At 49.7% G+C, this 24,412-nt stretch overlaps 49 non-coding genes across 49 annotated transcripts; all 49 read right to left on the reverse strand.

Annotated features, from left to right (window-relative positions):
• Window positions 1-196: 196 nt before the first annotated feature.
• Window positions 197-387, reverse strand: LOC118963392. Its single transcript, XR_005050568.1, has one exon. It is a non-coding gene; the product is annotated as a U2 spliceosomal RNA (small nuclear RNA).
• Window positions 388-628: 241 nt separating this feature from the next.
• Window positions 629-745, reverse strand: LOC118963356. The gene has a single exon (XR_005050532.1). It is a non-coding gene; the product is annotated as a U5 spliceosomal RNA (small nuclear RNA).
• A 441-nt stretch (window positions 746-1,186) lies between these two features.
• LOC118963393 lies at window positions 1,187-1,377 on the reverse strand. Its single transcript, XR_005050569.1, has one exon. It is a non-coding gene; the product is annotated as a U2 spliceosomal RNA (small nuclear RNA).
• A 240-nt stretch (window positions 1,378-1,617) lies between these two features.
• On the reverse strand, window positions 1,618-1,734 carry LOC118963358. Its single transcript, XR_005050534.1, has one exon. It is a non-coding gene; the product is annotated as a U5 spliceosomal RNA (small nuclear RNA).
• A 439-nt stretch (window positions 1,735-2,173) lies between these two features.
• Window positions 2,174-2,364, reverse strand: LOC118963394. The gene has a single exon (XR_005050570.1). It is a non-coding gene; the product is annotated as a U2 spliceosomal RNA (small nuclear RNA).
• Window positions 2,365-2,604: 240 nt separating this feature from the next.
• LOC118963359 lies at window positions 2,605-2,721 on the reverse strand. The gene has a single exon (XR_005050535.1). It is a non-coding gene; the product is annotated as a U5 spliceosomal RNA (small nuclear RNA).
• A 438-nt stretch (window positions 2,722-3,159) lies between these two features.
• On the reverse strand, window positions 3,160-3,350 carry LOC118963395. The gene has a single exon (XR_005050571.1). It is a non-coding gene; the product is annotated as a U2 spliceosomal RNA (small nuclear RNA).
• Window positions 3,351-3,590: 240 nt separating this feature from the next.
• Window positions 3,591-3,707, reverse strand: LOC118963360. Its single transcript, XR_005050536.1, has one exon. It is a non-coding gene; the product is annotated as a U5 spliceosomal RNA (small nuclear RNA).
• A 435-nt stretch (window positions 3,708-4,142) lies between these two features.
• Window positions 4,143-4,333, reverse strand: LOC118963396. The gene has a single exon (XR_005050572.1). It is a non-coding gene; the product is annotated as a U2 spliceosomal RNA (small nuclear RNA).
• Window positions 4,334-4,573: 240 nt separating this feature from the next.
• Window positions 4,574-4,690, reverse strand: LOC118963361. The gene has a single exon (XR_005050537.1). It is a non-coding gene; the product is annotated as a U5 spliceosomal RNA (small nuclear RNA).
• Window positions 4,691-5,133: 443 nt separating this feature from the next.
• On the reverse strand, window positions 5,134-5,324 carry LOC118963397. The gene has a single exon (XR_005050573.1). It is a non-coding gene; the product is annotated as a U2 spliceosomal RNA (small nuclear RNA).
• Window positions 5,325-5,564: 240 nt separating this feature from the next.
• LOC118963362 lies at window positions 5,565-5,681 on the reverse strand. Its single transcript, XR_005050538.1, has one exon. It is a non-coding gene; the product is annotated as a U5 spliceosomal RNA (small nuclear RNA).
• Window positions 5,682-6,120: 439 nt separating this feature from the next.
• On the reverse strand, window positions 6,121-6,311 carry LOC118963398. Its single transcript, XR_005050574.1, has one exon. It is a non-coding gene; the product is annotated as a U2 spliceosomal RNA (small nuclear RNA).
• Window positions 6,312-6,551: 240 nt separating this feature from the next.
• Window positions 6,552-6,668, reverse strand: LOC118963363. The gene has a single exon (XR_005050539.1). It is a non-coding gene; the product is annotated as a U5 spliceosomal RNA (small nuclear RNA).
• A 438-nt stretch (window positions 6,669-7,106) lies between these two features.
• LOC118963399 lies at window positions 7,107-7,297 on the reverse strand. Its single transcript, XR_005050575.1, has one exon. It is a non-coding gene; the product is annotated as a U2 spliceosomal RNA (small nuclear RNA).
• Window positions 7,298-7,537: 240 nt separating this feature from the next.
• Window positions 7,538-7,654, reverse strand: LOC118963364. Its single transcript, XR_005050540.1, has one exon. It is a non-coding gene; the product is annotated as a U5 spliceosomal RNA (small nuclear RNA).
• A 435-nt stretch (window positions 7,655-8,089) lies between these two features.
• Window positions 8,090-8,280, reverse strand: LOC118963401. Its single transcript, XR_005050577.1, has one exon. It is a non-coding gene; the product is annotated as a U2 spliceosomal RNA (small nuclear RNA).
• A 240-nt stretch (window positions 8,281-8,520) lies between these two features.
• On the reverse strand, window positions 8,521-8,637 carry LOC118963365. The gene has a single exon (XR_005050541.1). It is a non-coding gene; the product is annotated as a U5 spliceosomal RNA (small nuclear RNA).
• A 442-nt stretch (window positions 8,638-9,079) lies between these two features.
• On the reverse strand, window positions 9,080-9,270 carry LOC118963402. The gene has a single exon (XR_005050578.1). It is a non-coding gene; the product is annotated as a U2 spliceosomal RNA (small nuclear RNA).
• Window positions 9,271-9,510: 240 nt separating this feature from the next.
• Window positions 9,511-9,627, reverse strand: LOC118963366. Its single transcript, XR_005050542.1, has one exon. It is a non-coding gene; the product is annotated as a U5 spliceosomal RNA (small nuclear RNA).
• A 439-nt stretch (window positions 9,628-10,066) lies between these two features.
• LOC118963403 lies at window positions 10,067-10,257 on the reverse strand. The gene has a single exon (XR_005050579.1). It is a non-coding gene; the product is annotated as a U2 spliceosomal RNA (small nuclear RNA).
• Window positions 10,258-10,497: 240 nt separating this feature from the next.
• Window positions 10,498-10,614, reverse strand: LOC118963367. The gene has a single exon (XR_005050543.1). It is a non-coding gene; the product is annotated as a U5 spliceosomal RNA (small nuclear RNA).
• Window positions 10,615-11,054: 440 nt separating this feature from the next.
• LOC118963404 lies at window positions 11,055-11,245 on the reverse strand. The gene has a single exon (XR_005050580.1). It is a non-coding gene; the product is annotated as a U2 spliceosomal RNA (small nuclear RNA).
• A 240-nt stretch (window positions 11,246-11,485) lies between these two features.
• Window positions 11,486-11,602, reverse strand: LOC118963369. The gene has a single exon (XR_005050545.1). It is a non-coding gene; the product is annotated as a U5 spliceosomal RNA (small nuclear RNA).
• Window positions 11,603-12,045: 443 nt separating this feature from the next.
• LOC118963405 lies at window positions 12,046-12,236 on the reverse strand. The gene has a single exon (XR_005050581.1). It is a non-coding gene; the product is annotated as a U2 spliceosomal RNA (small nuclear RNA).
• Window positions 12,237-12,476: 240 nt separating this feature from the next.
• Window positions 12,477-12,593, reverse strand: LOC118963370. Its single transcript, XR_005050546.1, has one exon. It is a non-coding gene; the product is annotated as a U5 spliceosomal RNA (small nuclear RNA).
• Window positions 12,594-13,033: 440 nt separating this feature from the next.
• On the reverse strand, window positions 13,034-13,224 carry LOC118963406. The gene has a single exon (XR_005050582.1). It is a non-coding gene; the product is annotated as a U2 spliceosomal RNA (small nuclear RNA).
• Window positions 13,225-13,464: 240 nt separating this feature from the next.
• LOC118963371 lies at window positions 13,465-13,581 on the reverse strand. Its single transcript, XR_005050547.1, has one exon. It is a non-coding gene; the product is annotated as a U5 spliceosomal RNA (small nuclear RNA).
• Window positions 13,582-14,030: 449 nt separating this feature from the next.
• LOC118963407 lies at window positions 14,031-14,221 on the reverse strand. Its single transcript, XR_005050583.1, has one exon. It is a non-coding gene; the product is annotated as a U2 spliceosomal RNA (small nuclear RNA).
• A 240-nt stretch (window positions 14,222-14,461) lies between these two features.
• On the reverse strand, window positions 14,462-14,578 carry LOC118963372. The gene has a single exon (XR_005050548.1). It is a non-coding gene; the product is annotated as a U5 spliceosomal RNA (small nuclear RNA).
• Window positions 14,579-15,024: 446 nt separating this feature from the next.
• Window positions 15,025-15,215, reverse strand: LOC118963408. The gene has a single exon (XR_005050584.1). It is a non-coding gene; the product is annotated as a U2 spliceosomal RNA (small nuclear RNA).
• Window positions 15,216-15,455: 240 nt separating this feature from the next.
• On the reverse strand, window positions 15,456-15,572 carry LOC118963373. The gene has a single exon (XR_005050549.1). It is a non-coding gene; the product is annotated as a U5 spliceosomal RNA (small nuclear RNA).
• A 439-nt stretch (window positions 15,573-16,011) lies between these two features.
• On the reverse strand, window positions 16,012-16,202 carry LOC118963409. The gene has a single exon (XR_005050585.1). It is a non-coding gene; the product is annotated as a U2 spliceosomal RNA (small nuclear RNA).
• A 240-nt stretch (window positions 16,203-16,442) lies between these two features.
• Window positions 16,443-16,559, reverse strand: LOC118963374. The gene has a single exon (XR_005050550.1). It is a non-coding gene; the product is annotated as a U5 spliceosomal RNA (small nuclear RNA).
• A 444-nt stretch (window positions 16,560-17,003) lies between these two features.
• Window positions 17,004-17,194, reverse strand: LOC118963410. Its single transcript, XR_005050586.1, has one exon. It is a non-coding gene; the product is annotated as a U2 spliceosomal RNA (small nuclear RNA).
• A 240-nt stretch (window positions 17,195-17,434) lies between these two features.
• LOC118963375 lies at window positions 17,435-17,551 on the reverse strand. The gene has a single exon (XR_005050551.1). It is a non-coding gene; the product is annotated as a U5 spliceosomal RNA (small nuclear RNA).
• Window positions 17,552-17,998: 447 nt separating this feature from the next.
• LOC118963412 lies at window positions 17,999-18,189 on the reverse strand. The gene has a single exon (XR_005050588.1). It is a non-coding gene; the product is annotated as a U2 spliceosomal RNA (small nuclear RNA).
• A 240-nt stretch (window positions 18,190-18,429) lies between these two features.
• On the reverse strand, window positions 18,430-18,546 carry LOC118963376. The gene has a single exon (XR_005050552.1). It is a non-coding gene; the product is annotated as a U5 spliceosomal RNA (small nuclear RNA).
• A 444-nt stretch (window positions 18,547-18,990) lies between these two features.
• LOC118963413 lies at window positions 18,991-19,181 on the reverse strand. The gene has a single exon (XR_005050589.1). It is a non-coding gene; the product is annotated as a U2 spliceosomal RNA (small nuclear RNA).
• A 240-nt stretch (window positions 19,182-19,421) lies between these two features.
• Window positions 19,422-19,538, reverse strand: LOC118963377. Its single transcript, XR_005050553.1, has one exon. It is a non-coding gene; the product is annotated as a U5 spliceosomal RNA (small nuclear RNA).
• A 447-nt stretch (window positions 19,539-19,985) lies between these two features.
• LOC118963414 lies at window positions 19,986-20,176 on the reverse strand. The gene has a single exon (XR_005050590.1). It is a non-coding gene; the product is annotated as a U2 spliceosomal RNA (small nuclear RNA).
• Window positions 20,177-20,416: 240 nt separating this feature from the next.
• LOC118963378 lies at window positions 20,417-20,533 on the reverse strand. Its single transcript, XR_005050554.1, has one exon. It is a non-coding gene; the product is annotated as a U5 spliceosomal RNA (small nuclear RNA).
• A 441-nt stretch (window positions 20,534-20,974) lies between these two features.
• Window positions 20,975-21,165, reverse strand: LOC118963415. Its single transcript, XR_005050591.1, has one exon. It is a non-coding gene; the product is annotated as a U2 spliceosomal RNA (small nuclear RNA).
• A 240-nt stretch (window positions 21,166-21,405) lies between these two features.
• On the reverse strand, window positions 21,406-21,522 carry LOC118963380. The gene has a single exon (XR_005050556.1). It is a non-coding gene; the product is annotated as a U5 spliceosomal RNA (small nuclear RNA).
• Window positions 21,523-21,962: 440 nt separating this feature from the next.
• Window positions 21,963-22,153, reverse strand: LOC118963416. Its single transcript, XR_005050592.1, has one exon. It is a non-coding gene; the product is annotated as a U2 spliceosomal RNA (small nuclear RNA).
• Window positions 22,154-22,393: 240 nt separating this feature from the next.
• On the reverse strand, window positions 22,394-22,510 carry LOC118963381. The gene has a single exon (XR_005050557.1). It is a non-coding gene; the product is annotated as a U5 spliceosomal RNA (small nuclear RNA).
• Window positions 22,511-22,958: 448 nt separating this feature from the next.
• On the reverse strand, window positions 22,959-23,149 carry LOC118963417. The gene has a single exon (XR_005050593.1). It is a non-coding gene; the product is annotated as a U2 spliceosomal RNA (small nuclear RNA).
• Window positions 23,150-23,389: 240 nt separating this feature from the next.
• LOC118963382 lies at window positions 23,390-23,506 on the reverse strand. Its single transcript, XR_005050558.1, has one exon. It is a non-coding gene; the product is annotated as a U5 spliceosomal RNA (small nuclear RNA).
• Window positions 23,507-23,947: 441 nt separating this feature from the next.
• LOC118963418 lies at window positions 23,948-24,138 on the reverse strand. Its single transcript, XR_005050594.1, has one exon. It is a non-coding gene; the product is annotated as a U2 spliceosomal RNA (small nuclear RNA).
• Between the last annotated feature and the right edge of the window lie 274 nt (window positions 24,139-24,412).

Genomic DNA, 24,412 nt, shown 5'->3' on the forward strand with positions numbered 1-24,412 from the left:
TTTTTTTTTTTTTTTTTTTTTTTTTTTTAAGTAAAATGGCGGGAAACGGGGGACCCCATTGAAGGGCGCTTCGCCTTTCTTTCAGTTTGAATGTTTCTTTCCTTCTCTTCTTCTGCTAGCTAGCTAGCTAGCTAGCCAGCCAGCCAGCTGTTTACATAGCTTTGTGAATTTACATTTTTCCTTGACAACGGGAGAAAAGTGTTGCACCGTTCCCGGAGGTACTGCAATACCGGGTCGATGCGTGGAGCGGACGGAGCAAGCCCCATTTCCGACTCCCTGTTCGAAAAATCCATTTAATATGTAGTCCCCCGATGGGGGACGTATCAGATATTAAACTGATAAGAACAGATACTACACTTGATCTTAGCCAAAAGGCCGAGAAGCGATAACCCACAAATGGAACCCTGAAACCGCCGGACCCCCGGGGGTCTCGACAGACCCCAGCGGGTGGGTTGGCAAAAGCCAGCTCCTCTCTCCCTCCAACCCCCACCCACCCACCCACCCACCCACCCACCCACTGTTTCCCTGGCAACAAACAGGCAGGTGTTTTTTTGGAAAAAGTCGCTAATGCGTCTGTAAGTCACTATCCTGGCCCATCTCTGTCAATTTCTCTTGAAACAAGATACCGGGCTCTGCAAGAAGCAAAGCCGCTCCAAAAATACGTGGAACTCGTAAGTGTTCCTCTCCACGGAAGTCTTTAGTAAAAGGCGAAAGGCTTGTGCGTAATGAAGAGAAACCAGAGTCATATGGAAGTCAAGAGGTCGGGGCCCGAGACACACTCTGTGCACTCTAGGCAGGGTTCCCGCGGGTGCTCCCGGAACCCACTCTTCCAAGTTTTGGAGGGCTGTCTGTGGATAAAAAGAAGGTCGCAGACACAGAGAGAGAGAGAGAGAGAGAGAGAGAGAGAGAGAGAGAGAGAGAGAGAGAGAGAGAGAGAGAGAGAGAGAGAGAGAGAGAGAGACACACACAATCCTGGCCCCAATTCTTTTTTTTTTTTTTTTTTTTTTTTTTTTTTTTTAAGTAAAATGGCGGGAAACGGGGGACCCCATTGAAGGGCGCTTCGCCTTTCTTTCAGTTTGAATGTTTCTTTCCTTCTCTTCTTCTGCTAGCTAGCTAGCTAGCTAGCCAGCCAGCCAGCTGTTTACATAGCTTTGTGAATTTACATTTTTCCTTGACAACGGGAGAAAAGTGTTGCACCGTTCCCGGAGGTACTGCAATACCGGGTCGATGCGTGGAGCGGACGGAGCAAGCCCCATTTCCGACTCCCTGTTCGAAAAATCCATTTAATATGTAGTCCCCCGATGGGGGACGTATCAGATATTAAACTGATAAGAACAGATACTACACTTGATCTTAGCCAAAAGGCCGAGAAGCGATAACCCACAAATGGAACCCTGAAACCGCCGGACCCCCGGGGGTCTCGACAGACCCCAGCGGGTGGGTTGGCAAAAGCCAGCTCCTCTCTCCCTCCAACCCCCACCCACCCACCCACCCACCCACCCACCCACTGTTTCCCTGGCAACAAACAGGCAGGTGTTTTTTGGAAAAAGTCGCTAATGCGTCTGTAAGTCACTATCCTGGCCCATCTCTGTCAATTTCTCTTGAAACAAGATACCGGGCTCTGCAAGAAGCAAAGCCGCTCCAAAAATACGTGGAACTCGTAAGTGTTCCTCTCCACGGAAGTCTTTAGTAAAAGGCGAAAGGCTTGTGCGTAATGAAGAGAAACCAGAGTCATATGGAAGTCAAGAGGTCGGGGCCCGAGACACACTCTGTGCACTCTAGGCAGGGTTCCCGCGGGTGCTCCCGGAACCCACTCTTCCAAGTTTTGGAGGGCTGTCTGTGGATAAAAAGAAGGTCGCAGACACAGAGAGAGAGAGAGAGAGAGAGAGAGAGAGAGAGAGAGAGAGAGAGAGAGAGAGAGAGAGAGAGAGAGAGAGAGAGAGAGAGACACACACAATCCTGGCCCCAATTCTTTTTTTTTTTTTTTTTTTTTTTTTTTTTTTTTAAGTAAAATGGCGGGAAACGGGGGACCCCATTGAAGGGCGCTTCGCCTTTCTTTCAGTTTGAATGTTTCTTTCCTTCTCTTCTTCTGCTAGCTAGCTAGCTAGCTAGCCAGCCAGCCAGCTGTTTACATAGCTTTGTGAATTTACATTTTTCCTTGACAACGGGAGAAAAGTGTTGCACCGTTCCCGGAGGTACTGCAATACCGGGTCGATGCGTGGAGCGGACGGAGCAAGCCCCATTTCCGACTCCCTGTTCGAAAAATCCATTTAATATGTAGTCCCCCGATGGGGGACGTATCAGATATTAAACTGATAAGAACAGATACTACACTTGATCTTAGCCAAAAGGCCGAGAAGCGATAACCCACAAATGGAACCCTGAAACCGCCGGACCCCCGGGGGTCTCGACAGACCCCAGCGGGTGGGTTGGCAAAAGCCAGCTCCTCTCTCCCTCCAACCCCCACCCACCCACCCACCCACCCACCCACCCACTGTTTCCCTGGCAACAAACAGGCAGGTGTTTTTTGGAAAAAGTCGCTAATGCGTCTGTAAGTCACTATCCTGGCCCATCTCTGTCAATTTCTCTTGAAACAAGATACCGGGCTCTGCAAGAAGCAAAGCCGCTCCAAAAATACGTGGAACTCGTAAGTGTTCCTCTCCACGGAAGTCTTTAGTAAAAGGCGAAAGGCTTGTGCGTAATGAAGAGAAACCAGAGTCATATGGAAGTCAAGAGGTCGGGGCCCGAGACACACTCTGTGCACTCTAGGCAGGGTTCCCGCGGGTGCTCCCGGAACCCACTCTTCCAAGTTTTGGAGGGCTGTCTGTGGATAAAAAGAAGGTCGCAGACACAGAGAGAGAGAGAGAGAGAGAGAGAGAGAGAGAGAGAGAGAGAGAGAGAGAGAGAGAGAGAGAGAGAGAGAGAGAGAGAGAGACACACACAATCCTGGCCCCAATTCTTTTTTTTTTTTTTTTTTTTTTTTTTTTTTTTAAGTAAAATGGCGGGAAACGGGGGACCCCATTGAAGGGCGCTTCGCCTTTCTTTCAGTTTGAATGTTTCTTTCCTTCTCTTCTTCTGCTAGCTAGCTAGCTAGCTAGCCAGCCAGCCAGCTGTTTACATAGCTTTGTGAATTTACATTTTTCCTTGACAACGGGAGAAAAGTGTTGCACCGTTCCCGGAGGTACTGCAATACCGGGTCGATGCGTGGAGCGGACGGAGCAAGCCCCATTTCCGACTCCCTGTTCGAAAAATCCATTTAATATGTAGTCCCCCGATGGGGGACGTATCAGATATTAAACTGATAAGAACAGATACTACACTTGATCTTAGCCAAAAGGCCGAGAAGCGATAACCCACAAATGGAACCCTGAAACCGCCGGACCCCCGGGGGTCTCGACAGACCCCAGCGGGTGGGTTGGCAAAAGCCAGCTCCTCTCTCCCTCCAACCCCCACCCACCCACCCACCCACCCACCCACCCACTGTTTCCCTGGCAACAAACAGGCAGGTGTTTTTTGGAAAAAGTCGCTAATGCGTCTGTAAGTCACTATCCTGGCCCATCTCTGTCAATTTCTCTTGAAACAAGATACCGGGCTCTGCAAGAAGCAAAGCCGCTCCAAAAATACGTGGAACTCGTAAGTGTTCCTCTCCACGGAAGTCTTTAGTAAAAGGCGAAAGGCTTGTGCGTAATGAAGAGAAACCAGAGTCATATGGAAGTCAAGAGGTCGGGGCCCGAGACACACTCTGTGCACTCTAGGCAGGGTTCCCGCGGGTGCTCCCGGAACCCACTCTTCCAAGTTTTGGAGGGCTGTCTGTGGATAAAAAGAAGGTCGCAGACACAGAGAGAGAGAGAGAGAGAGAGAGAGAGAGAGAGAGAGAGAGAGAGAGAGAGAGAGAGAGAGAGAGAGAGAGAGAGAGAGACACACACAATCCTGGCCCCAATTCTTTTTTTTTTTTTTTTTTTTTTTTTTTTTTTAAGTAAAATGGCGGGAAACGGGGGACCCCATTGAAGGGCGCTTCGCCTTTCTTTCAGTTTGAATGTTTCTTTCCTTCTCTTCTTCTGCTAGCTAGCTAGCTAGCTAGCCAGCCAGCCAGCTGTTTACATAGCTTTGTGAATTTACATTTTTCCTTGACAACGGGAGAAAAGTGTTGCACCGTTCCCGGAGGTACTGCAATACCGGGTCGATGCGTGGAGCGGACGGAGCAAGCCCCATTTCCGACTCCCTGTTCGAAAAATCCATTTAATATGTAGTCCCCCGATGGGGGACGTATCAGATATTAAACTGATAAGAACAGATACTACACTTGATCTTAGCCAAAAGGCCGAGAAGCGATAACCCACAAATGGAACCCTGAAACCGCCGGACCCCCGGGGGTCTCGACAGACCCCAGCGGGTGGGTTGGCAAAAGCCAGCTCCTCTCTCCCTCCAACCCCCACCCACCCACCCACCCACCCACCCACCCACTGTTTCCCTGGCAACAAACAGGCAGGTGTTTTTTGGAAAAAGTCGCTAATGCGTCTGTAAGTCACTATCCTGGCCCATCTCTGTCAATTTCTCTTGAAACAAGATACCGGGCTCTGCAAGAAGCAAAGCCGCTCCAAAAATACGTGGAACTCGTAAGTGTTCCTCTCCACGGAAGTCTTTAGTAAAAGGCGAAAGGCTTGTGCGTAATGAAGAGAAACCAGAGTCATATGGAAGTCAAGAGGTCGGGGCCCGAGACACACTCTGTGCACTCTAGGCAGGGTTCCCGCGGGTGCTCCCGGAACCCACTCTTCCAAGTTTTGGAGGGCTGTCTGTGGATAAAAAGAAGGTCGCAGACACAGAGAGAGAGAGAGAGAGAGAGAGAGAGAGAGAGAGAGAGAGAGAGAGAGAGAGAGAGAGAGAGAGAGAGAGAGAGAGAGAGAGAGACACACACAATCCTGGCCCCAATTCTTTTTTTTTTTTTTTTTTTTTTTTTTTTTTTTTAAGTAAAATGGCGGGAAACGGGGGACCCCATTGAAGGGCGCTTCGCCTTTCTTTCAGTTTGAATGTTTCTTTCCTTCTCTTCTTCTGCTAGCTAGCTAGCTAGCTAGCCAGCCAGCCAGCTGTTTACATAGCTTTGTGAATTTACATTTTTCCTTGACAACGGGAGAAAAGTGTTGCACCGTTCCCGGAGGTACTGCAATACCGGGTCGATGCGTGGAGCGGACGGAGCAAGCCCCATTTCCGACTCCCTGTTCGAAAAATCCATTTAATATGTAGTCCCCCGATGGGGGACGTATCAGATATTAAACTGATAAGAACAGATACTACACTTGATCTTAGCCAAAAGGCCGAGAAGCGATAACCCACAAATGGAACCCTGAAACCGCCGGACCCCCGGGGGTCTCGACAGACCCCAGCGGGTGGGTTGGCAAAAGCCAGCTCCTCTCTCCCTCCAACCCCCACCCACCCACCCACCCACCCACCCACCCACTGTTTCCCTGGCAACAAACAGGCAGGTGTTTTTTGGAAAAAGTCGCTAATGCGTCTGTAAGTCACTATCCTGGCCCATCTCTGTCAATTTCTCTTGAAACAAGATACCGGGCTCTGCAAGAAGCAAAGCCGCTCCAAAAATACGTGGAACTCGTAAGTGTTCCTCTCCACGGAAGTCTTTAGTAAAAGGCGAAAGGCTTGTGCGTAATGAAGAGAAACCAGAGTCATATGGAAGTCAAGAGGTCGGGGCCCGAGACACACTCTGTGCACTCTAGGCAGGGTTCCCGCGGGTGCTCCCGGAACCCACTCTTCCAAGTTTTGGAGGGCTGTCTGTGGATAAAAAGAAGGTCGCAGACACAGAGAGAGAGAGAGAGAGAGAGAGAGAGAGAGAGAGAGAGAGAGAGAGAGAGAGAGAGAGAGAGAGAGAGAGAGAGAGAGAGAGACACACACAATCCTGGCCCCAATTCTTTTTTTTTTTTTTTTTTTTTTTTTTTTTTTAAGTAAAATGGCGGGAAACGGGGGACCCCATTGAAGGGCGCTTCGCCTTTCTTTCAGTTTGAATGTTTCTTTCCTTCTCTTCTTCTGCTAGCTAGCTAGCTAGCTAGCCAGCCAGCCAGCTGTTTACATAGCTTTGTGAATTTACATTTTTCCTTGACAACGGGAGAAAAGTGTTGCACCGTTCCCGGAGGTACTGCAATACCGGGTCGATGCGTGGAGCGGACGGAGCAAGCCCCATTTCCGACTCCCTGTTCGAAAAATCCATTTAATATGTAGTCCCCCGATGGGGGACGTATCAGATATTAAACTGATAAGAACAGATACTACACTTGATCTTAGCCAAAAGGCCGAGAAGCGATAACCCACAAATGGAACCCTGAAACCGCCGGACCCCCGGGGGTCTCGACAGACCCCAGCGGGTGGGTTGGCAAAAGCCAGCTCCTCTCTCCCTCCAACCCCCACCCACCCACCCACCCACCCACCCACCCACTGTTTCCCTGGCAACAAACAGGCAGGTGTTTTTTGGAAAAAGTCGCTAATGCGTCTGTAAGTCACTATCCTGGCCCATCTCTGTCAATTTCTCTTGAAACAAGATACCGGGCTCTGCAAGAAGCAAAGCCGCTCCAAAAATACGTGGAACTCGTAAGTGTTCCTCTCCACGGAAGTCTTTAGTAAAAGGCGAAAGGCTTGTGCGTAATGAAGAGAAACCAGAGTCATATGGAAGTCAAGAGGTCGGGGCCCGAGACACACTCTGTGCACTCTAGGCAGGGTTCCCGCGGGTGCTCCCGGAACCCACTCTTCCAAGTTTTGGAGGGCTGTCTGTGGATAAAAAGAAGGTCGCAGACACAGAGAGAGAGAGAGAGAGAGAGAGAGAGAGAGAGAGAGAGAGAGAGAGAGAGAGAGAGAGAGAGAGAGAGAGAGAGAGAGAGACACACACAATCCTGGCCCCAATTCTTTTTTTTTTTTTTTTTTTTTTTTTTTTTTTTAAGTAAAATGGCGGGAAACGGGGGACCCCATTGAAGGGCGCTTCGCCTTTCTTTCAGTTTGAATGTTTCTTTCCTTCTCTTCTTCTGCTAGCTAGCTAGCTAGCTAGCCAGCCAGCCAGCTGTTTACATAGCTTTGTGAATTTACATTTTTCCTTGACAACGGGAGAAAAGTGTTGCACCGTTCCCGGAGGTACTGCAATACCGGGTCGATGCGTGGAGCGGACGGAGCAAGCCCCATTTCCGACTCCCTGTTCGAAAAATCCATTTAATATGTAGTCCCCCGATGGGGGACGTATCAGATATTAAACTGATAAGAACAGATACTACACTTGATCTTAGCCAAAAGGCCGAGAAGCGATAACCCACAAATGGAACCCTGAAACCGCCGGACCCCCGGGGGTCTCGACAGACCCCAGCGGGTGGGTTGGCAAAAGCCAGCTCCTCTCTCCCTCCAACCCCCACCCACCCACCCACCCACCCACCCACCCACTGTTTCCCTGGCAACAAACAGGCAGGTGTTTTTTGGAAAAAGTCGCTAATGCGTCTGTAAGTCACTATCCTGGCCCATCTCTGTCAATTTCTCTTGAAACAAGATACCGGGCTCTGCAAGAAGCAAAGCCGCTCCAAAAATACGTGGAACTCGTAAGTGTTCCTCTCCACGGAAGTCTTTAGTAAAAGGCGAAAGGCTTGTGCGTAATGAAGAGAAACCAGAGTCATATGGAAGTCAAGAGGTCGGGGCCCGAGACACACTCTGTGCACTCTAGGCAGGGTTCCCGCGGGTGCTCCCGGAACCCACTCTTCCAAGTTTTGGAGGGCTGTCTGTGGATAAAAAGAAGGTCGCAGACACAGAGAGAGAGAGAGAGAGAGAGAGAGAGAGAGAGAGAGAGAGAGAGAGAGAGAGAGAGAGAGAGAGAGAGAGAGAGAGACACACACAATCCTGGCCCCAATTCTTTTTTTTTTTTTTTTTTTTTTTTTTTTTTTTTAAGTAAAATGGCGGGAAACGGGGGACCCCATTGAAGGGCGCTTCGCCTTTCTTTCAGTTTGAATGTTTCTTTCCTTCTCTTCTTCTGCTAGCTAGCTAGCTAGCTAGCCAGCCAGCCAGCTGTTTACATAGCTTTGTGAATTTACATTTTTCCTTGACAACGGGAGAAAAGTGTTGCACCGTTCCCGGAGGTACTGCAATACCGGGTCGATGCGTGGAGCGGACGGAGCAAGCCCCATTTCCGACTCCCTGTTCGAAAAATCCATTTAATATGTAGTCCCCCGATGGGGGACGTATCAGATATTAAACTGATAAGAACAGATACTACACTTGATCTTAGCCAAAAGGCCGAGAAGCGATAACCCACAAATGGAACCCTGAAACCGCCGGACCCCCGGGGGTCTCGACAGACCCCAGCGGGTGGGTTGGCAAAAGCCAGCTCCTCTCTCCCTCCAACCCCCACCCACCCACCCACCCACCCACCCACCCACTGTTTCCCTGGCAACAAACAGGCAGGTGTTTTTTGGAAAAAGTCGCTAATGCGTCTGTAAGTCACTATCCTGGCCCATCTCTGTCAATTTCTCTTGAAACAAGATACCGGGCTCTGCAAGAAGCAAAGCCGCTCCAAAAATACGTGGAACTCGTAAGTGTTCCTCTCCACGGAAGTCTTTAGTAAAAGGCGAAAGGCTTGTGCGTAATGAAGAGAAACCAGAGTCATATGGAAGTCAAGAGGTCGGGGCCCGAGACACACTCTGTGCACTCTAGGCAGGGTTCCCGCGGGTGCTCCCGGAACCCACTCTTCCAAGTTTTGGAGGGCTGTCTGTGGATAAAAAGAAGGTCGCAGACACAGAGAGAGAGAGAGAGAGAGAGAGAGAGAGAGAGAGAGAGAGAGAGAGAGAGAGAGAGAGAGAGAGAGAGAGAGAGAGAGAGAGAGACACACACAATCCTGGCCCCAATTCTTTTTTTTTTTTTTTTTTTTTTTTTTTTTTTTAAGTAAAATGGCGGGAAACGGGGGACCCCATTGAAGGGCGCTTCGCCTTTCTTTCAGTTTGAATGTTTCTTTCCTTCTCTTCTTCTGCTAGCTAGCTAGCTAGCTAGCCAGCCAGCCAGCTGTTTACATAGCTTTGTGAATTTACATTTTTCCTTGACAACGGGAGAAAAGTGTTGCACCGTTCCCGGAGGTACTGCAATACCGGGTCGATGCGTGGAGCGGACGGAGCAAGCCCCATTTCCGACTCCCTGTTCGAAAAATCCATTTAATATGTAGTCCCCCGATGGGGGACGTATCAGATATTAAACTGATAAGAACAGATACTACACTTGATCTTAGCCAAAAGGCCGAGAAGCGATAACCCACAAATGGAACCCTGAAACCGCCGGACCCCCGGGGGTCTCGACAGACCCCAGCGGGTGGGTTGGCAAAAGCCAGCTCCTCTCTCCCTCCAACCCCCACCCACCCACCCACCCACCCACCCACCCACTGTTTCCCTGGCAACAAACAGGCAGGTGTTTTTTGGAAAAAGTCGCTAATGCGTCTGTAAGTCACTATCCTGGCCCATCTCTGTCAATTTCTCTTGAAACAAGATACCGGGCTCTGCAAGAAGCAAAGCCGCTCCAAAAATACGTGGAACTCGTAAGTGTTCCTCTCCACGGAAGTCTTTAGTAAAAGGCGAAAGGCTTGTGCGTAATGAAGAGAAACCAGAGTCATATGGAAGTCAAGAGGTCGGGGCCCGAGACACACTCTGTGCACTCTAGGCAGGGTTCCCGCGGGTGCTCCCGGAACCCACTCTTCCAAGTTTTGGAGGGCTGTCTGTGGATAAAAAGAAGGTCGCAGACACAGAGAGAGAGAGAGAGAGAGAGAGAGAGAGAGAGAGAGAGAGAGAGAGAGAGAGAGAGAGAGAGAGAGAGAGAGAGAGAGAGACACACACAATCCTGGCCCCAATTCTTTTTTTTTTTTTTTTTTTTTTTTTTTTTTTTTAAGTAAAATGGCGGGAAACGGGGGACCCCATTGAAGGGCGCTTCGCCTTTCTTTCAGTTTGAATGTTTCTTTCCTTCTCTTCTTCTGCTAGCTAGCTAGCTAGCTAGCCAGCCAGCCAGCTGTTTACATAGCTTTGTGAATTTACATTTTTCCTTGACAACGGGAGAAAAGTGTTGCACCGTTCCCGGAGGTACTGCAATACCGGGTCGATGCGTGGAGCGGACGGAGCAAGCCCCATTTCCGACTCCCTGTTCGAAAAATCCATTTAATATGTAGTCCCCCGATGGGGGACGTATCAGATATTAAACTGATAAGAACAGATACTACACTTGATCTTAGCCAAAAGGCCGAGAAGCGATAACCCACAAATGGAACCCTGAAACCGCCGGACCCCCGGGGGTCTCGACAGACCCCAGCGGGTGGGTTGGCAAAAGCCAGCTCCTCTCTCCCTCCAACCCCCACCCACCCACCCACCCACCCACCCACCCACTGTTTCCCTGGCAACAAACAGGCAGGTGTTTTTTGGAAAAAGTCGCTAATGCGTCTGTAAGTCACTATCCTGGCCCATCTCTGTCAATTTCTCTTGAAACAAGATACCGGGCTCTGCAAGAAGCAAAGCCGCTCCAAAAATACGTGGAACTCGTAAGTGTTCCTCTCCACGGAAGTCTTTAGTAAAAGGCGAAAGGCTTGTGCGTAATGAAGAGAAACCAGAGTCATATGGAAGTCAAGAGGTCGGGGCCCGAGACACACTCTGTGCACTCTAGGCAGGGTTCCCGCGGGTGCTCCCGGAACCCACTCTTCCAAGTTTTGGAGGGCTGTCTGTGGATAAAAAGAAGGTCGCAGACACAGAGAGAGAGAGAGAGAGAGAGAGAGAGAGAGAGAGAGAGAGAGAGAGAGAGAGAGAGAGAGAGAGAGAGAGAGAGAGAGAGACACACACAATCCTGGCCCCAATTCTTTTTTTTTTTTTTTTTTTTTTTTTTTTTTTTTTAAGTAAAATGGCGGGAAACGGGGGACCCCATTGAAGGGCGCTTCGCCTTTCTTTCAGTTTGAATGTTTCTTTCCTTCTCTTCTTCTGCTAGCTAGCTAGCTAGCTAGCCAGCCAGCCAGCTGTTTACATAGCTTTGTGAATTTACATTTTTCCTTGACAACGGGAGAAAAGTGTTGCACCGTTCCCGGAGGTACTGCAATACCGGGTCGATGCGTGGAGCGGACGGAGCAAGCCCCATTTCCGACTCCCTGTTCGAAAAATCCATTTAATATGTAGTCCCCCGATGGGGGACGTATCAGATATTAAACTGATAAGAACAGATACTACACTTGATCTTAGCCAAAAGGCCGAGAAGCGATAACCCACAAATGGAACCCTGAAACCGCCGGACCCCCGGGGGTCTCGACAGACCCCAGCGGGTGGGTTGGCAAAAGCCAGCTCCTCTCTCCCTCCAACCCCCACCCACCCACCCACCCACCCACCCACCCACTGTTTCCCTGGCAACAAACAGGCAGGTGTTTTTTGGAAAAAGTCGCTAATGCGTCTGTAAGTCACTATCCTGGCCCATCTCTGTCAATTTCTCTTGAAACAAGATACCGGGCTCTGCAAGAAGCAAAGCCGCTCCAAAAATACGTGGAACTCGTAAGTGTTCCTCTCCACGGAAGTCTTTAGTAAAAGGCGAAAGGCTTGTGCGTAATGAAGAGAAACCAGAGTCATATGGAAGTCAAGAGGTCGGGGCCCGAGACACACTCTGTGCACTCTAGGCAGGGTTCCCGCGGGTGCTCCCGGAACCCACTCTTCCAAGTTTTGGAGGGCTGTCTGTGGATAAAAAGAAGGTCGCAGACACAGAGAGAGAGAGAGAGAGAGAGAGAGAGAGAGAGAGAGAGAGAGAGAGAGAGAGAGAGAGAGAGAGAGAGAGAGAGAGAGAGAGAGACACACACAATCCTGGCCCCAATTCTTTTTTTTTTTTTTTTTTTTTTTTTTTTTTTTTAAGTAAAATGGCGGGAAACGGGGGACCCCATTGAAGGGCGCTTCGCCTTTCTTTCAGTTTGAATGTTTCTTTCCTTCTCTTCTTCTGCTAGCTAGCTAGCTAGCTAGCCAGCCAGCCAGCTGTTTACATAGCTTTGTGAATTTACATTTTTCCTTGACAACGGGAGAAAAGTGTTGCACCGTTCCCGGAGGTACTGCAATACCGGGTCGATGCGTGGAGCGGACGGAGCAAGCCCCATTTCCGACTCCCTGTTCGAAAAATCCATTTAATATGTAGTCCCCCGATGGGGGACGTATCAGATATTAAACTGATAAGAACAGATACTACACTTGATCTTAGCCAAAAGGCCGAGAAGCGATAACCCACAAATGGAACCCTGAAACCGCCGGACCCCCGGGGGTCTCGACAGACCCCAGCGGGTGGGTTGGCAAAAGCCAGCTCCTCTCTCCCTCCAACCCCCACCCACCCACCCACCCACCCACCCACCCACTGTTTCCCTGGCAACAAACAGGCAGGTGTTTTTTGGAAAAAGTCGCTAATGCGTCTGTAAGTCACTATCCTGGCCCATCTCTGTCAATTTCTCTTGAAACAAGATACCGGGCTCTGCAAGAAGCAAAGCCGCTCCAAAAATACGTGGAACTCGTAAGTGTTCCTCTCCACGGAAGTCTTTAGTAAAAGGCGAAAGGCTTGTGCGTAATGAAGAGAAACCAGAGTCATATGGAAGTCAAGAGGTCGGGGCCCGAGACACACTCTGTGCACTCTAGGCAGGGTTCCCGCGGGTGCTCCCGGAACCCACTCTTCCAAGTTTTGGAGGGCTGTCTGTGGATAAAAAGAAGGTCGCAGACACAGAGAGAGAGAGAGAGAGAGAGAGAGAGAGAGAGAGAGAGAGAGAGAGAGAGAGAGAGAGAGAGAGAGAGAGAGAGAGAGAGAGACACACACAATCCTGGCCCCAATTCTTTTTTTTTTTTTTTTTTTTTTTTTTTTTTTTAAGTAAAATGGCGGGAAACGGGGGACCCCATTGAAGGGCGCTTCGCCTTTCTTTCAGTTTGAATGTTTCTTTCCTTCTCTTCTTCTGCTAGCTAGCTAGCTAGCTAGCCAGCCAGCCAGCTGTTTACATAGCTTTGTGAATTTACATTTTTCCTTGACAACGGGAGAAAAGTGTTGCACCGTTCCCGGAGGTACTGCAATACCGGGTCGATGCGTGGAGCGGACGGAGCAAGCCCCATTTCCGACTCCCTGTTCGAAAAATCCATTTAATATGTAGTCCCCCGATGGGGGACGTATCAGATATTAAACTGATAAGAACAGATACTACACTTGATCTTAGCCAAAAGGCCGAGAAGCGATAACCCACAAATGGAACCCTGAAACCGCCGGACCCCCGGGGGTCTCGACAGACCCCAGCGGGTGGGTTGGCAAAAGCCAGCTCCTCTCTCCCTCCAACCCCCACCCACCCACCCACCCACCCACCCACCCACTGTTTCCCTGGCAACAAACAGGCAGGTGTTTTTTGGAAAAAGTCGCTAATGCGTCTGTAAGTCACTATCCTGGCCCATCTCTGTCAATTTCTCTTGAAACAAGATACCGGGCTCTGCAAGAAGCAAAGCCGCTCCAAAAATACGTGGAACTCGTAAGTGTTCCTCTCCACGGAAGTCTTTAGTAAAAGGCGAAAGGCTTGTGCGTAATGAAGAGAAACCAGAGTCATATGGAAGTCAAGAGGTCGGGGCCCGAGACACACTCTGTGCACTCTAGGCAGGGTTCCCGCGGGTGCTCCCGGAACCCACTCTTCCAAGTTTTGGAGGGCTGTCTGTGGATAAAAAGAAGGTCGCAGACACAGAGAGAGAGAGAGAGAGAGAGAGAGAGAGAGAGAGAGAGAGAGAGAGAGAGAGAGAGAGAGAGAGAGAGAGAGAGAGAGAGAGAGAGACACACACAATCCTGGCCCCAATTCTTTTTTTTTTTTTTTTTTTTTTTTTTTTTTTTTTTTTAAGTAAAATGGCGGGAAACGGGGGACCCCATTGAAGGGCGCTTCGCCTTTCTTTCAGTTTGAATGTTTCTTTCCTTCTCTTCTTCTGCTAGCTAGCTAGCTAGCTAGCCAGCCAGCCAGCTGTTTACATAGCTTTGTGAATTTACATTTTTCCTTGACAACGGGAGAAAAGTGTTGCACCGTTCCCGGAGGTACTGCAATACCGGGTCGATGCGTGGAGCGGACGGAGCAAGCCCCATTTCCGACTCCCTGTTCGAAAAATCCATTTAATATGTAGTCCCCCGATGGGGGACGTATCAGATATTAAACTGATAAGAACAGATACTACACTTGATCTTAGCCAAAAGGCCGAGAAGCGATAACCCACAAATGGAACCCTGAAACCGCCGGACCCCCGGGGGTCTCGACAGACCCCAGCGGGTGGGTTGGCAAAAGCCAGCTCCTCTCTCCCTCCAACCCCCACCCACCCACCCACCCACCCACCCACCCACTGTTTCCCTGGCAACAAACAGGCAGGTGTTTTTTGGAAAAAGTCGCTAATGCGTCTGTAAGTCACTATCCTGGCCCATCTCTGTCAATTTCTCTTGAAACAAGATACCGGGCTCTGCAAGAAGCAAAGCCGCTCCAAAAATACGTGGAACTCGTAAGTGTTCCTCTCCACGGAAGTCTTTAGTAAAAGGCGAAAGGCTTGTGCGTAATGAAGAGAAACCAGAGTCATATGGAAGTCAAGAGGTCGGGGCCCGAGACACACTCTGTGCACTCTAGGCAGGGTTCCCGCGGGTGCTCCCGGAACCCACTCTTCCAAGTTTTGGAGGGCTGTCTGTGGATAAAAAGAAGGTCGCAGACACAGAGAGAGAGAGAGAGAGAGAGAGAGAGAGAGAGAGAGAGAGAGAGAGAGAGAGAGAGAGAGAGAGAGAGAGAGAGAGAGAGAGAGACACACACAATCCTGGCCCCAATTCTTTTTTTTTTTTTTTTTTTTTTTTTTTTTTTTTTTTAAGTAAAATGGCGGGAAACGGGGGACCCCATTGAAGGGCGCTTCGCCTTTCTTTCAGTTTGAATGTTTCTTTCCTTCTCTTCTTCTGCTAGCTAGCTAGCTAGCTAGCCAGCCAGCCAGCTGTTTACATAGCTTTGTGAATTTACATTTTTCCTTGACAACGGGAGAAAAGTGTTGCACCGTTCCCGGAGGTACTGCAATACCGGGTCGATGCGTGGAGCGGACGGAGCAAGCCCCATTTCCGACTCCCTGTTCGAAAAATCCATTTAATATGTAGTCCCCCGATGGGGGACGTATCAGATATTAAACTGATAAGAACAGATACTACACTTGATCTTAGCCAAAAGGCCGAGAAGCGATAACCCACAAATGGAACCCTGAAACCGCCGGACCCCCGGGGGTCTCGACAGACCCCAGCGGGTGGGTTGGCAAAAGCCAGCTCCTCTCTCCCTCCAACCCCCACCCACCCACCCACCCACCCACCCACCCACTGTTTCCCTGGCAACAAACAGGCAGGTGTTTTTTGGAAAAAGTCGCTAATGCGTCTGTAAGTCACTATCCTGGCCCATCTCTGTCAATTTCTCTTGAAACAAGATACCGGGCTCTGCAAGAAGCAAAGCCGCTCCAAAAATACGTGGAACTCGTAAGTGTTCCTCTCCACGGAAGTCTTTAGTAAAAGGCGAAAGGCTTGTGCGTAATGAAGAGAAACCAGAGTCATATGGAAGTCAAGAGGTCGGGGCCCGAGACACACTCTGTGCACTCTAGGCAGGGTTCCCGCGGGTGCTCCCGGAACCCACTCTTCCAAGTTTTGGAGGGCTGTCTGTGGATAAAAGAAGGTCGCAGACACAGAGAGAGAGAGAGAGAGAGAGAGAGAGAGAGAGAGAGAGAGAGAGAGAGAGAGAGAGAGAGAGAGAGAGAGAGAGAGAGAGACACACACAATCCTGGCCCCAATTCTTTTTTTTTTTTTTTTTTTTTTTTTTTTTTTTTTAAGTAAAATGGCGGGAAACGGGGGACCCCATTGAAGGGCGCTTCGCCTTTCTTTCAGTTTGAATGTTTCTTTCCTTCTCTTCTTCTGCTAGCTAGCTAGCTAGCTAGCCAGCCAGCCAGCTGTTTACATAGCTTTGTGAATTTACATTTTTCCTTGACAACGGGAGAAAAGTGTTGCACCGTTCCCGGAGGTACTGCAATACCGGGTCGATGCGTGGAGCGGACGGAGCAAGCCCCATTTCCGACTCCCTGTTCGAAAAATCCATTTAATATGTAGTCCCCCGATGGGGGACGTATCAGATATTAAACTGATAAGAACAGATACTACACTTGATCTTAGCCAAAAGGCCGAGAAGCGATAACCCACAAATGGAACCCTGAAACCGCCGGACCCCCGGGGGTCTCGACAGACCCCAGCGGGTGGGTTGGCAAAAGCCAGCTCCTCTCTCCCTCCAACCCCCACCCACCCACCCACCCACCCACCCACCCACTGTTTCCCTGGCAACAAACAGGCAGGTGTTTTTTGGAAAAAGTCGCTAATGCGTCTGTAAGTCACTATCCTGGCCCATCTCTGTCAATTTCTCTTGAAACAAGATACCGGGCTCTGCAAGAAGCAAAGCCGCTCCAAAAATACGTGGAACTCGTAAGTGTTCCTCTCCACGGAAGTCTTTAGTAAAAGGCGAAAGGCTTGTGCGTAATGAAGAGAAACCAGAGTCATATGGAAGTCAAGAGGTCGGGGCCCGAGACACACTCTGTGCACTCTAGGCAGGGTTCCCGCGGGTGCTCCCGGAACCCACTCTTCCAAGTTTTGGAGGGCTGTCTGTGGATAAAAAGAAGGTCGCAGACACAGAGAGAGAGAGAGAGAGAGAGAGAGAGAGAGAGAGAGAGAGAGAGAGAGAGAGAGAGAGAGAGAGAGAGAGAGAGAGAGAGAGAGACACACACAATCCTGGCCCCAATTCTTTTTTTTTTTTTTTTTTTTTTTTTTTTTTTTTTAAGTAAAATGGCGGGAAACGGGGGACCCCATTGAAGGGCGCTTCGCCTTTCTTTCAGTTTGAATGTTTCTTTCCTTCTCTTCTTCTGCTAGCTAGCTAGCTAGCTAGCCAGCCAGCCAGCTGTTTACATAGCTTTGTGAATTTACATTTTTCCTTGACAACGGGAGAAAAGTGTTGCACCGTTCCCGGAGGTACTGCAATACCGGGTCGATGCGTGGAGCGGACGGAGCAAGCCCCATTTCCGACTCCCTGTTCGAAAAATCCATTTAATATGTAGTCCCCCGATGGGGGACGTATCAGATATTAAACTGATAAGAACAGATACTACACTTGATCTTAGCCAAAAGGCCGAGAAGCGATAACCCACAAATGGAACCCTGAAACCGCCGGACCCCCGGGGGTCTCGACAGACCCCAGCGGGTGGGTTGGCAAAAGCCAGCTCCTCTCTCCCTCCAACCCCCACCCACCCACCCACCCACCCACCCACCCACTGTTTCCCTGGCAACAAACAGGCAGGTGTTTTTTGGAAAAAGTCGCTAATGCGTCTGTAAGTCACTATCCTGGCCCATCTCTGTCAATTTCTCTTGAAACAAGATACCGGGCTCTGCAAGAAGCAAAGCCGCTCCAAAAATACGTGGAACTCGTAAGTGTTCCTCTCCACGGAAGTCTTTAGTAAAAGGCGAAAGGCTTGTGCGTAATGAAGAGAAACCAGAGTCATATGGAAGTCAAGAGGTCGGGGCCCGAGACACACTCTGTGCACTCTAGGCAGGGTTCCCGCGGGTGCTCCCGGAACCCACTCTTCCAAGTTTTGGAGGGCTGTCTGTGGATAAAAAGAAGGTCGCAGACACAGAGAGAGAGAGAGAGAGAGAGAGAGAGAGAGAGAGAGAGAGAGAGAGAGAGAGAGAGAGAGAGAGAGAGAGAGAGAGAGAGAGAGAGACACACACAATCCTGGCCCCAATTCTTTTTTTTTTTTTTTTTTTTTTTTTTTTTTTTTTTAAGTAAAATGGCGGGAAACGGGGGACCCCATTGAAGGGCGCTTCGCCTTTCTTTCAGTTTGAATGTTTCTTTCCTTCTCTTCTTCTGCTAGCTAGCTAGCTAGCTAGCCAGCCAGCCAGCTGTTTACATAGCTTTGTGAATTTACATTTTTCCTTGACAACGGGAGAAAAGTGTTGCACCGTTCCCGGAGGTACTGCAATACCGGGTCGATGCGTGGAGCGGACGGAGCAAGCCCCATTTCCGACTCCCTGTTCGAAAAATCCATTTAATATGTAGTCCCCCGATGGGGGACGTATCAGATATTAAACTGATAAGAACAGATACTACACTTGATCTTAGCCAAAAGGCCGAGAAGCGATAACCCACAAATGGAACCCTGAAACCGCCGGACCCCCGGGGGTCTCGACAGACCCCAGCGGGTGGGTTGGCAAAAGCCAGCTCCTCTCTCCCTCCAACCCCCACCCACCCACCCACCCACCCACCCACCCACTGTTTCCCTGGCAACAAACAGGCAGGTGTTTTTTGGAAAAAGTCGCTAATGCGTCTGTAAGTCACTATCCTGGCCCATCTCTGTCAATTTCTCTTGAAACAAGATACCGGGCTCTGCAAGAAGCAAAGCCGCTCCAAAAATACGTGGAACTCGTAAGTGTTCCTCTCCACGGAAGTCTTTAGTAAAAGGCGAAAGGCTTGTGCGTAATGAAGAGAAACCAGAGTCATATGGAAGTCAAGAGGTCGGGGCCCGAGACACACTCTGTGCACTCTAGGCAGGGTTCCCGCGGGTGCTCCCGGAACCCACTCTTCCAAGTTTTGGAGGGCTGTCTGTGGATAAAAAGAAGGTCGCAGACACAGAGAGAGAGAGAGAGAGAGAGAGAGAGAGAGAGAGAGAGAGAGAGAGAGAGAGAGAGAGAGAGAGAGAGAGAGAGAGAGAGAGAGACACACACAATCCTGGCCCCAATTCTTTTTTTTTTTTTTTTTTTTTTTTTTTTTTTTTTAAGTAAAATGGCGGGAAACGGGGGACCCCATTGAAGGGCGCTTCGCCTTTCTTTCAGTTTGAATGTTTCTTTCCTTCTCTTCTTCTGCTAGCTAGCTAGCTAGCTAGCCAGCCAGCCAGCTGTTTACATAGCTTTGTGAATTTACATTTTTCCTTGACAACGGGAGAAAAGTGTTGCACCGTTCCCGGAGGTACTGCAATACCGGGTCGATGCGTGGAGCGGACGGAGCAAGCCCCATTTCCGACTCCCTGTTCGAAAAATCCATTTAATATGTAGTCCCCCGATGGGGGACGTATCAGATATTAAACTGATAAGAACAGATACTACACTTGATCTTAGCCAAAAGGCCGAGAAGCGATAACCCACAAATGGAACCCTGAAACCGCCGGACCCCCGGGGGTCTCGACAGACCCCAGCGGGTGGGTTGGCAAAAGCCAGCTCCTCTCTCCCTCCAACCCCCACCCACCCACCCACCCACCCACCCACCCACTGTTTCCCTGGCAACAAACAGGCAGGTGTTTTTTGGAAAAAGTCGCTAATGCGTCTGTAAGTCACTATCCTGGCCCATCTCTGTCAATTTCTCTTGAAACAAGATACCGGGCTCTGCAAGAAGCAAAGCCGCTCCAAAAATACGTGGAACTCGTAAGTGTTCCTCTCCACGGAAGTCTTTAGTAAAAGGCGAAAGGCTTGTGCGTAATGAAGAGAAACCAGAGTCATATGGAAGTCAAGAGGTCGGGGCCCGAGACACACTCTGTGCACTCTAGGCAGGGTTCCCGCGGGTGCTCCCGGAACCCACTCTTCCAAGTTTTGGAGGGCTGTCTGTGGATAAAAAGAAGGTCGCAGACACAGAGAGAGAGAGAGAGAGAGAGAGAGAGAGAGAGAGAGAGAGAGAGAGAGAGAGAGAGAGAGAGAGAGAGAGAGAGAGAGAGAGAGAGAGACACACACAATCCTGGCCCCAATTCTTTTTTTTTTTTTTTTTTTTTTTTTTTTTTTTTAAGTAAAATGGCGGGAAACGGGGGACCCCATTGAAGGGCGCTTCGCCTTTCTTTCAGTTTGAATGTTTCTTTCCTTCTCTTCTTCTGCTAGCTAGCTAGCTAGCTAGCCAGCCAGCCAGCTGTTTACATAGCTTTGTGAATTTACATTTTTCCTTGACAACGGGAGAAAAGTGTTGCACCGTTCCCGGAGGTACTGCAATACCGGGTCGATGCGTGGAGCGGACGGAGCAAGCCCCATTTCCGACTCCCTGTTCGAAAAATCCATTTAATATGTAGTCCCCCGATGGGGGACGTATCAGATATTAAACTGATAAGAACAGATACTACACTTGATCTTAGCCAAAAGGCCGAGAAGCGATAACCCACAAATGGAACCCTGAAACCGCCGGACCCCCGGGGGTCTCGACAGACCCCAGCGGGTGGGTTGGCAAAAGCCAGCTCCTCTCTCCCTCCAACCCCCACCCACCCACCCACCCACCCACCCACCCACTGTTTCCCTGGCAACAAACAGGCAGGTGTTTTTTGGAAAAAGTCGCTAATGCGTCTGTAAGTCACTATCCTGGCCCATCTCTGTCAATTTCTCTTGAAACAAGATACCGGGCTCTGCAAGAAGCAAAGCCGCTCCAAAAATACGTGGAACTCGTAAGTGTTCCTCTCCACGGAAGTCTTTAGTAAAAGGCGAAAGGCTTGTGCGTAATGAAGAGAAACCAGAGTCATATGGAAGTCAAGAGGTCGGGGCCCGAGACACACTCTGTGCACTCTAGGCAGGGTTCCCGCGGGTGCTCCCGGAACCCACTCTTCCAAGTTTTGGAGGGCTGTCTGTGGATAAAAGAAGGTCGCAGACACAGAGAGAGAGAGAGAGAGAGAGAGAGAGAGAGAGAGAGAGAGAGAGAGAGAGAGAGAGAGAGAGAGAGAGAGAGAGAGAGAGAGACACACACAATCCTGGCCCCAATTCTTTTTTTTTTTTTTTTTTTTTTTTTTTTTTTTTTAAGTAAAATGGCGGGAAACGGGGGACCCCATTGAAGGGCGCTTCGCCTTTCTTTCAGTTTGAATGTTTCTTTCCTTCTCTTCTTCTGCTAGCTAGCTAGCTAGCTAGCCAGCCAGCCAGCTGTTTACATAGCTTTGTGAATTTACATTTTTCCTTGACAACGGGAGAAAAGTGTTGCACCGTTCCCGGAGGTACTGCAATACCGGGTCGATGCGTGGAGCGGACGGAGCAAGCCCCATTTCCGACTCCCTGTTCGAAAAATCCATTTAATATGTAGTCCCCCGATGGGGGACGTATCAGATATTAAACTGATAAGAACAGATACTACACTTGATCTTAGCCAAAAGGCCGAGAAGCGATAACCCACAAATGGAACCCTGAAACCGCCGGACCCCCGGGGGTCTCGACAGACCCCAGCGGGTGGGTTGGCAAAAGCCAGCTCCTCTCTCCCTCCAACCCCCACCCACCCACCCACCCACCCACCCACCCACTGTTTCCCTGGCAACAAACAGGCAGGTGTTTTTTGGAAAAAGTCGCTAATGCGTCTGTAAGTCACTATCCTGGCCCATCTCTGTCAATTTCTCTTGAAACAAGATACCGGGCTCTGCAAGAAGCAAAGCCGCTCCAAAAATACGTGGAACTCGTAAGTGTTCCTCTCCACGGAAGTCTTTAGTAAAAGGCGAAAGGCTTGTGCGTAATGAAGAGAAACCAGAGTCATATGGAAGTCAAGAGGTCGGGGCCCGAGACACACTCTGTGCACTCTAGGCAGGGTTCCCGCGGGTGCTCCCGGAACCCACTCTTCCAAGTTTTGGAGGGCTGTCTGTGGATAAAAAGAAGGTCGCAGACACAGAGAGAGAGAGAGAGAGAGAGAGAGAGAGAGAGAGAGAGAGAGAGAGAGAGAGAGAGAGAGAGAGAGAGAGAGAGAGAGAGACACACACAATCCTGGCCCCAATTCTTTTTTTTTTTTTTTTTTTTTTTTTTTTTTTTTTAAGTAAAATGGCGGGAAACGGGGGACCCCATTGAAGGGCGCTTCGCCTTTCTTTCAGTTTGAATGTTTCTTTCCTTCTCTTCTTCTGCTAGCTAGCTAGCTAGCTAGCCAGCCAGCCAGCTGTTTACATAGCTTTGTGAATTTACATTTTTCCTTGACAACGGGAGAAAAGTGTTGCACCGTTCCCGGAGGTACTGCAATACCGGGTCGATGCGTGGAGCGGACGGAGCAAGCCCCATTTCCGACTCCCTGTTCGAAAAATCCATTTAATATGTAGTCCCCCGATGGGGGACGTATCAGATATTAAACTGATAAGAACAGATACTACACTTGATCTTAGCCAAAAGGCCGAGAAGCGATAACCCACAAATGGAACCCTGAAACCGCCGGACCCCCGGGGGTCTCGACAGACCCCAGCGGGTGGGTTGGCAAAAGCCAGCTCCTCTCTCCCTCCAACCCCCACCCACCCACCCACCCACCCACCCACCCACTGTTTCCCTGGCAACAAACAGGCAGGTGTTTTTTGGAAAAAGTCGCTAATGCGTCTGTAAGTCACTATCCTGGCCCATCTCTGTCAATTTCTCTTGAAACAAGATACCGGGCTCTGCAAGAAGCAAAGCCGCTCCAAAAATACGTGGAACTCGTAAGTGTTCCTCTCCACGGAAGTCTTTAGTAAAAGGCGAAAGGCTTGTGCGTAATGAAGAGAAACCAGAGTCATATGGAAGTCAAGAGGTCGGGGCCCGAGACACACTCTGTGCACTCTAGGCAGGGTTCCCGCGGGTGCTCCCGGAACCCACTCTTCCAAGTTTTGGAGGGCTGTCTGTGGATAAAAAGAAGGTCGCAGACACAGAGAGAGAGAGAGAGAGAGAGAGAGAGAGAGAGAGAGAGAGAGAGAGAGAGAGAGAGAGAGAGAGAGAGAGAGAGAGAGAGAGAGAGAGACACACACAATCCTGGCCCCAATTCTTTTTTTTTTTTTTTTTTTTTTTTTTTTTTTTTTAAGTAAAATGGCGGGAAACGGGGGACCCCATTGAAGGGCGCTTCGCCTTTCTTTCAGTTTGAATGTTTCTTTCCTTCTCTTCTTCTGCTAGCTAGCTAGCTAGCTAGCCAGCCAGCCAGCTGTTTACATAGCTTTGTGAATTTACATTTTTCCTTGACAACGGGAGAAAAGTGTTGCACCGTTCCCGGAGGTACTGCAATACCGGGTCGATGCGTGGAGCGGACGGAGCAAGCCCCATTTCCGACTCCCTGTTCGAAAAATCCATTTAATATGTAGTCCCCCGATGGGGGACGTATCAGATATTAAACTGATAAGAACAGATACTACACTTGATCTTAGCCAAAAGGCCGAGAAGCGATAACCCACAAATGGAACCCTGAAACCGCCGGACCCCCGGGGGTCTCGACAGACCCCAGCGGGTGGGTTGGCAAAAGCCAGCTCCTCTCTCCCTCCAACCCCCACCCACCCACCCACCCACCCACCCACCCACTGTTTCCCTGGCAACAAACAGGCAGGTGTTTTTTGGAAAAAGTCGCTAATGCGTCTGTAAGTCACTATCCTGGCCCATCTCTGTCAATTTCTCTTGAAACAAGATACCGGGCTCTGCAAGAAGCAAAGCCGCTCCAAAAATACGTGGAACTCGTAAGTGTTCCTCTCCACGGAAGTCTTTAGTAAAAGGCGAAAGGCTTGTGCGTAATGAAGAGAAACCAGAGTCATATGGAAGTCAAGAGGTCGGGGCCCGAGACACACTCTGTGCACTCTAGGCAGGGTTCCCGCGGGTGCTCCCGGAACCCACTCTTCCAAGTTTTGGAGGGCTGTCTGTGGATAAAAAGAAGGTCGCAGACACAGAGAGAGAGAGAGAGAGAGAGAGAGAGAGAGAGAGAGAGAGAGAGAGAGAGAGAGAGAGAGAGAGAGAGAGAGAGAGAGAGAGACACACACAATCCTGGCCCCAATTCTTTTTTTTTTTTTTTTTTTTTTTTTTTTTTTTTAAGTAAAATGGCGGGAAACGGGGGACCCCATTGAAGGGCGCTTCGCCTTTCTTTCAGTTTGAATGTTTCTTTCCTTCTCTTCTTCTGCTAGCTAGCTAGCTAGCTAGCCAGCCAGCCAGCTGTTTACATAGCTTTGTGAATTTACATTTTTCCTTGACAACGGGAGAAAAGTGTTGCACCGTTCCCGGAGGTACTGCAATACCGGGTCGATGCGTGGAGCGGACGGAGCAAGCCCCATTTCCGACTCCCTGTTCGAAAAATCCATTTAATATGTAGTCCCCCGATGGGGGACGTATCAGATATTAAACTGATAAGAACAGATACTACACTTGATCTTAGCCAAAAGGCCGAGAAGCGATAACCCACAAATGGAACCCTGAAACCGCCGGACCCCCGGGGGTCTCGACAGACCCCAGCGGGTGGGTTGGCAAAAGCCAGCTCCTCTCTCCCTCCAACCCCCACCCACCCACCCACCCACCCACCCACCCACTGTTTCCCTGGCAACAAACAGGCAGGTGTTTTTTGGAAAAAGTCGCTAATGCGTCTGTAAGTCACTATCCTGGCCCATCTCTGTCAATTTCTCTTGAAACAAGATACCGGGCTCTGCAAGAAGCAAAGCCGCTCCAAAAATAC

Source organism: Oncorhynchus mykiss, unplaced genomic scaffold, assembly GCF_013265735.2.
Source record: "Oncorhynchus mykiss isolate Arlee unplaced genomic scaffold, USDA_OmykA_1.1 un_scaffold_858, whole genome shotgun sequence".
Lineage (NCBI taxonomy): Eukaryota > Metazoa > Chordata > Actinopteri > Salmoniformes > Salmonidae > Oncorhynchus > Oncorhynchus mykiss.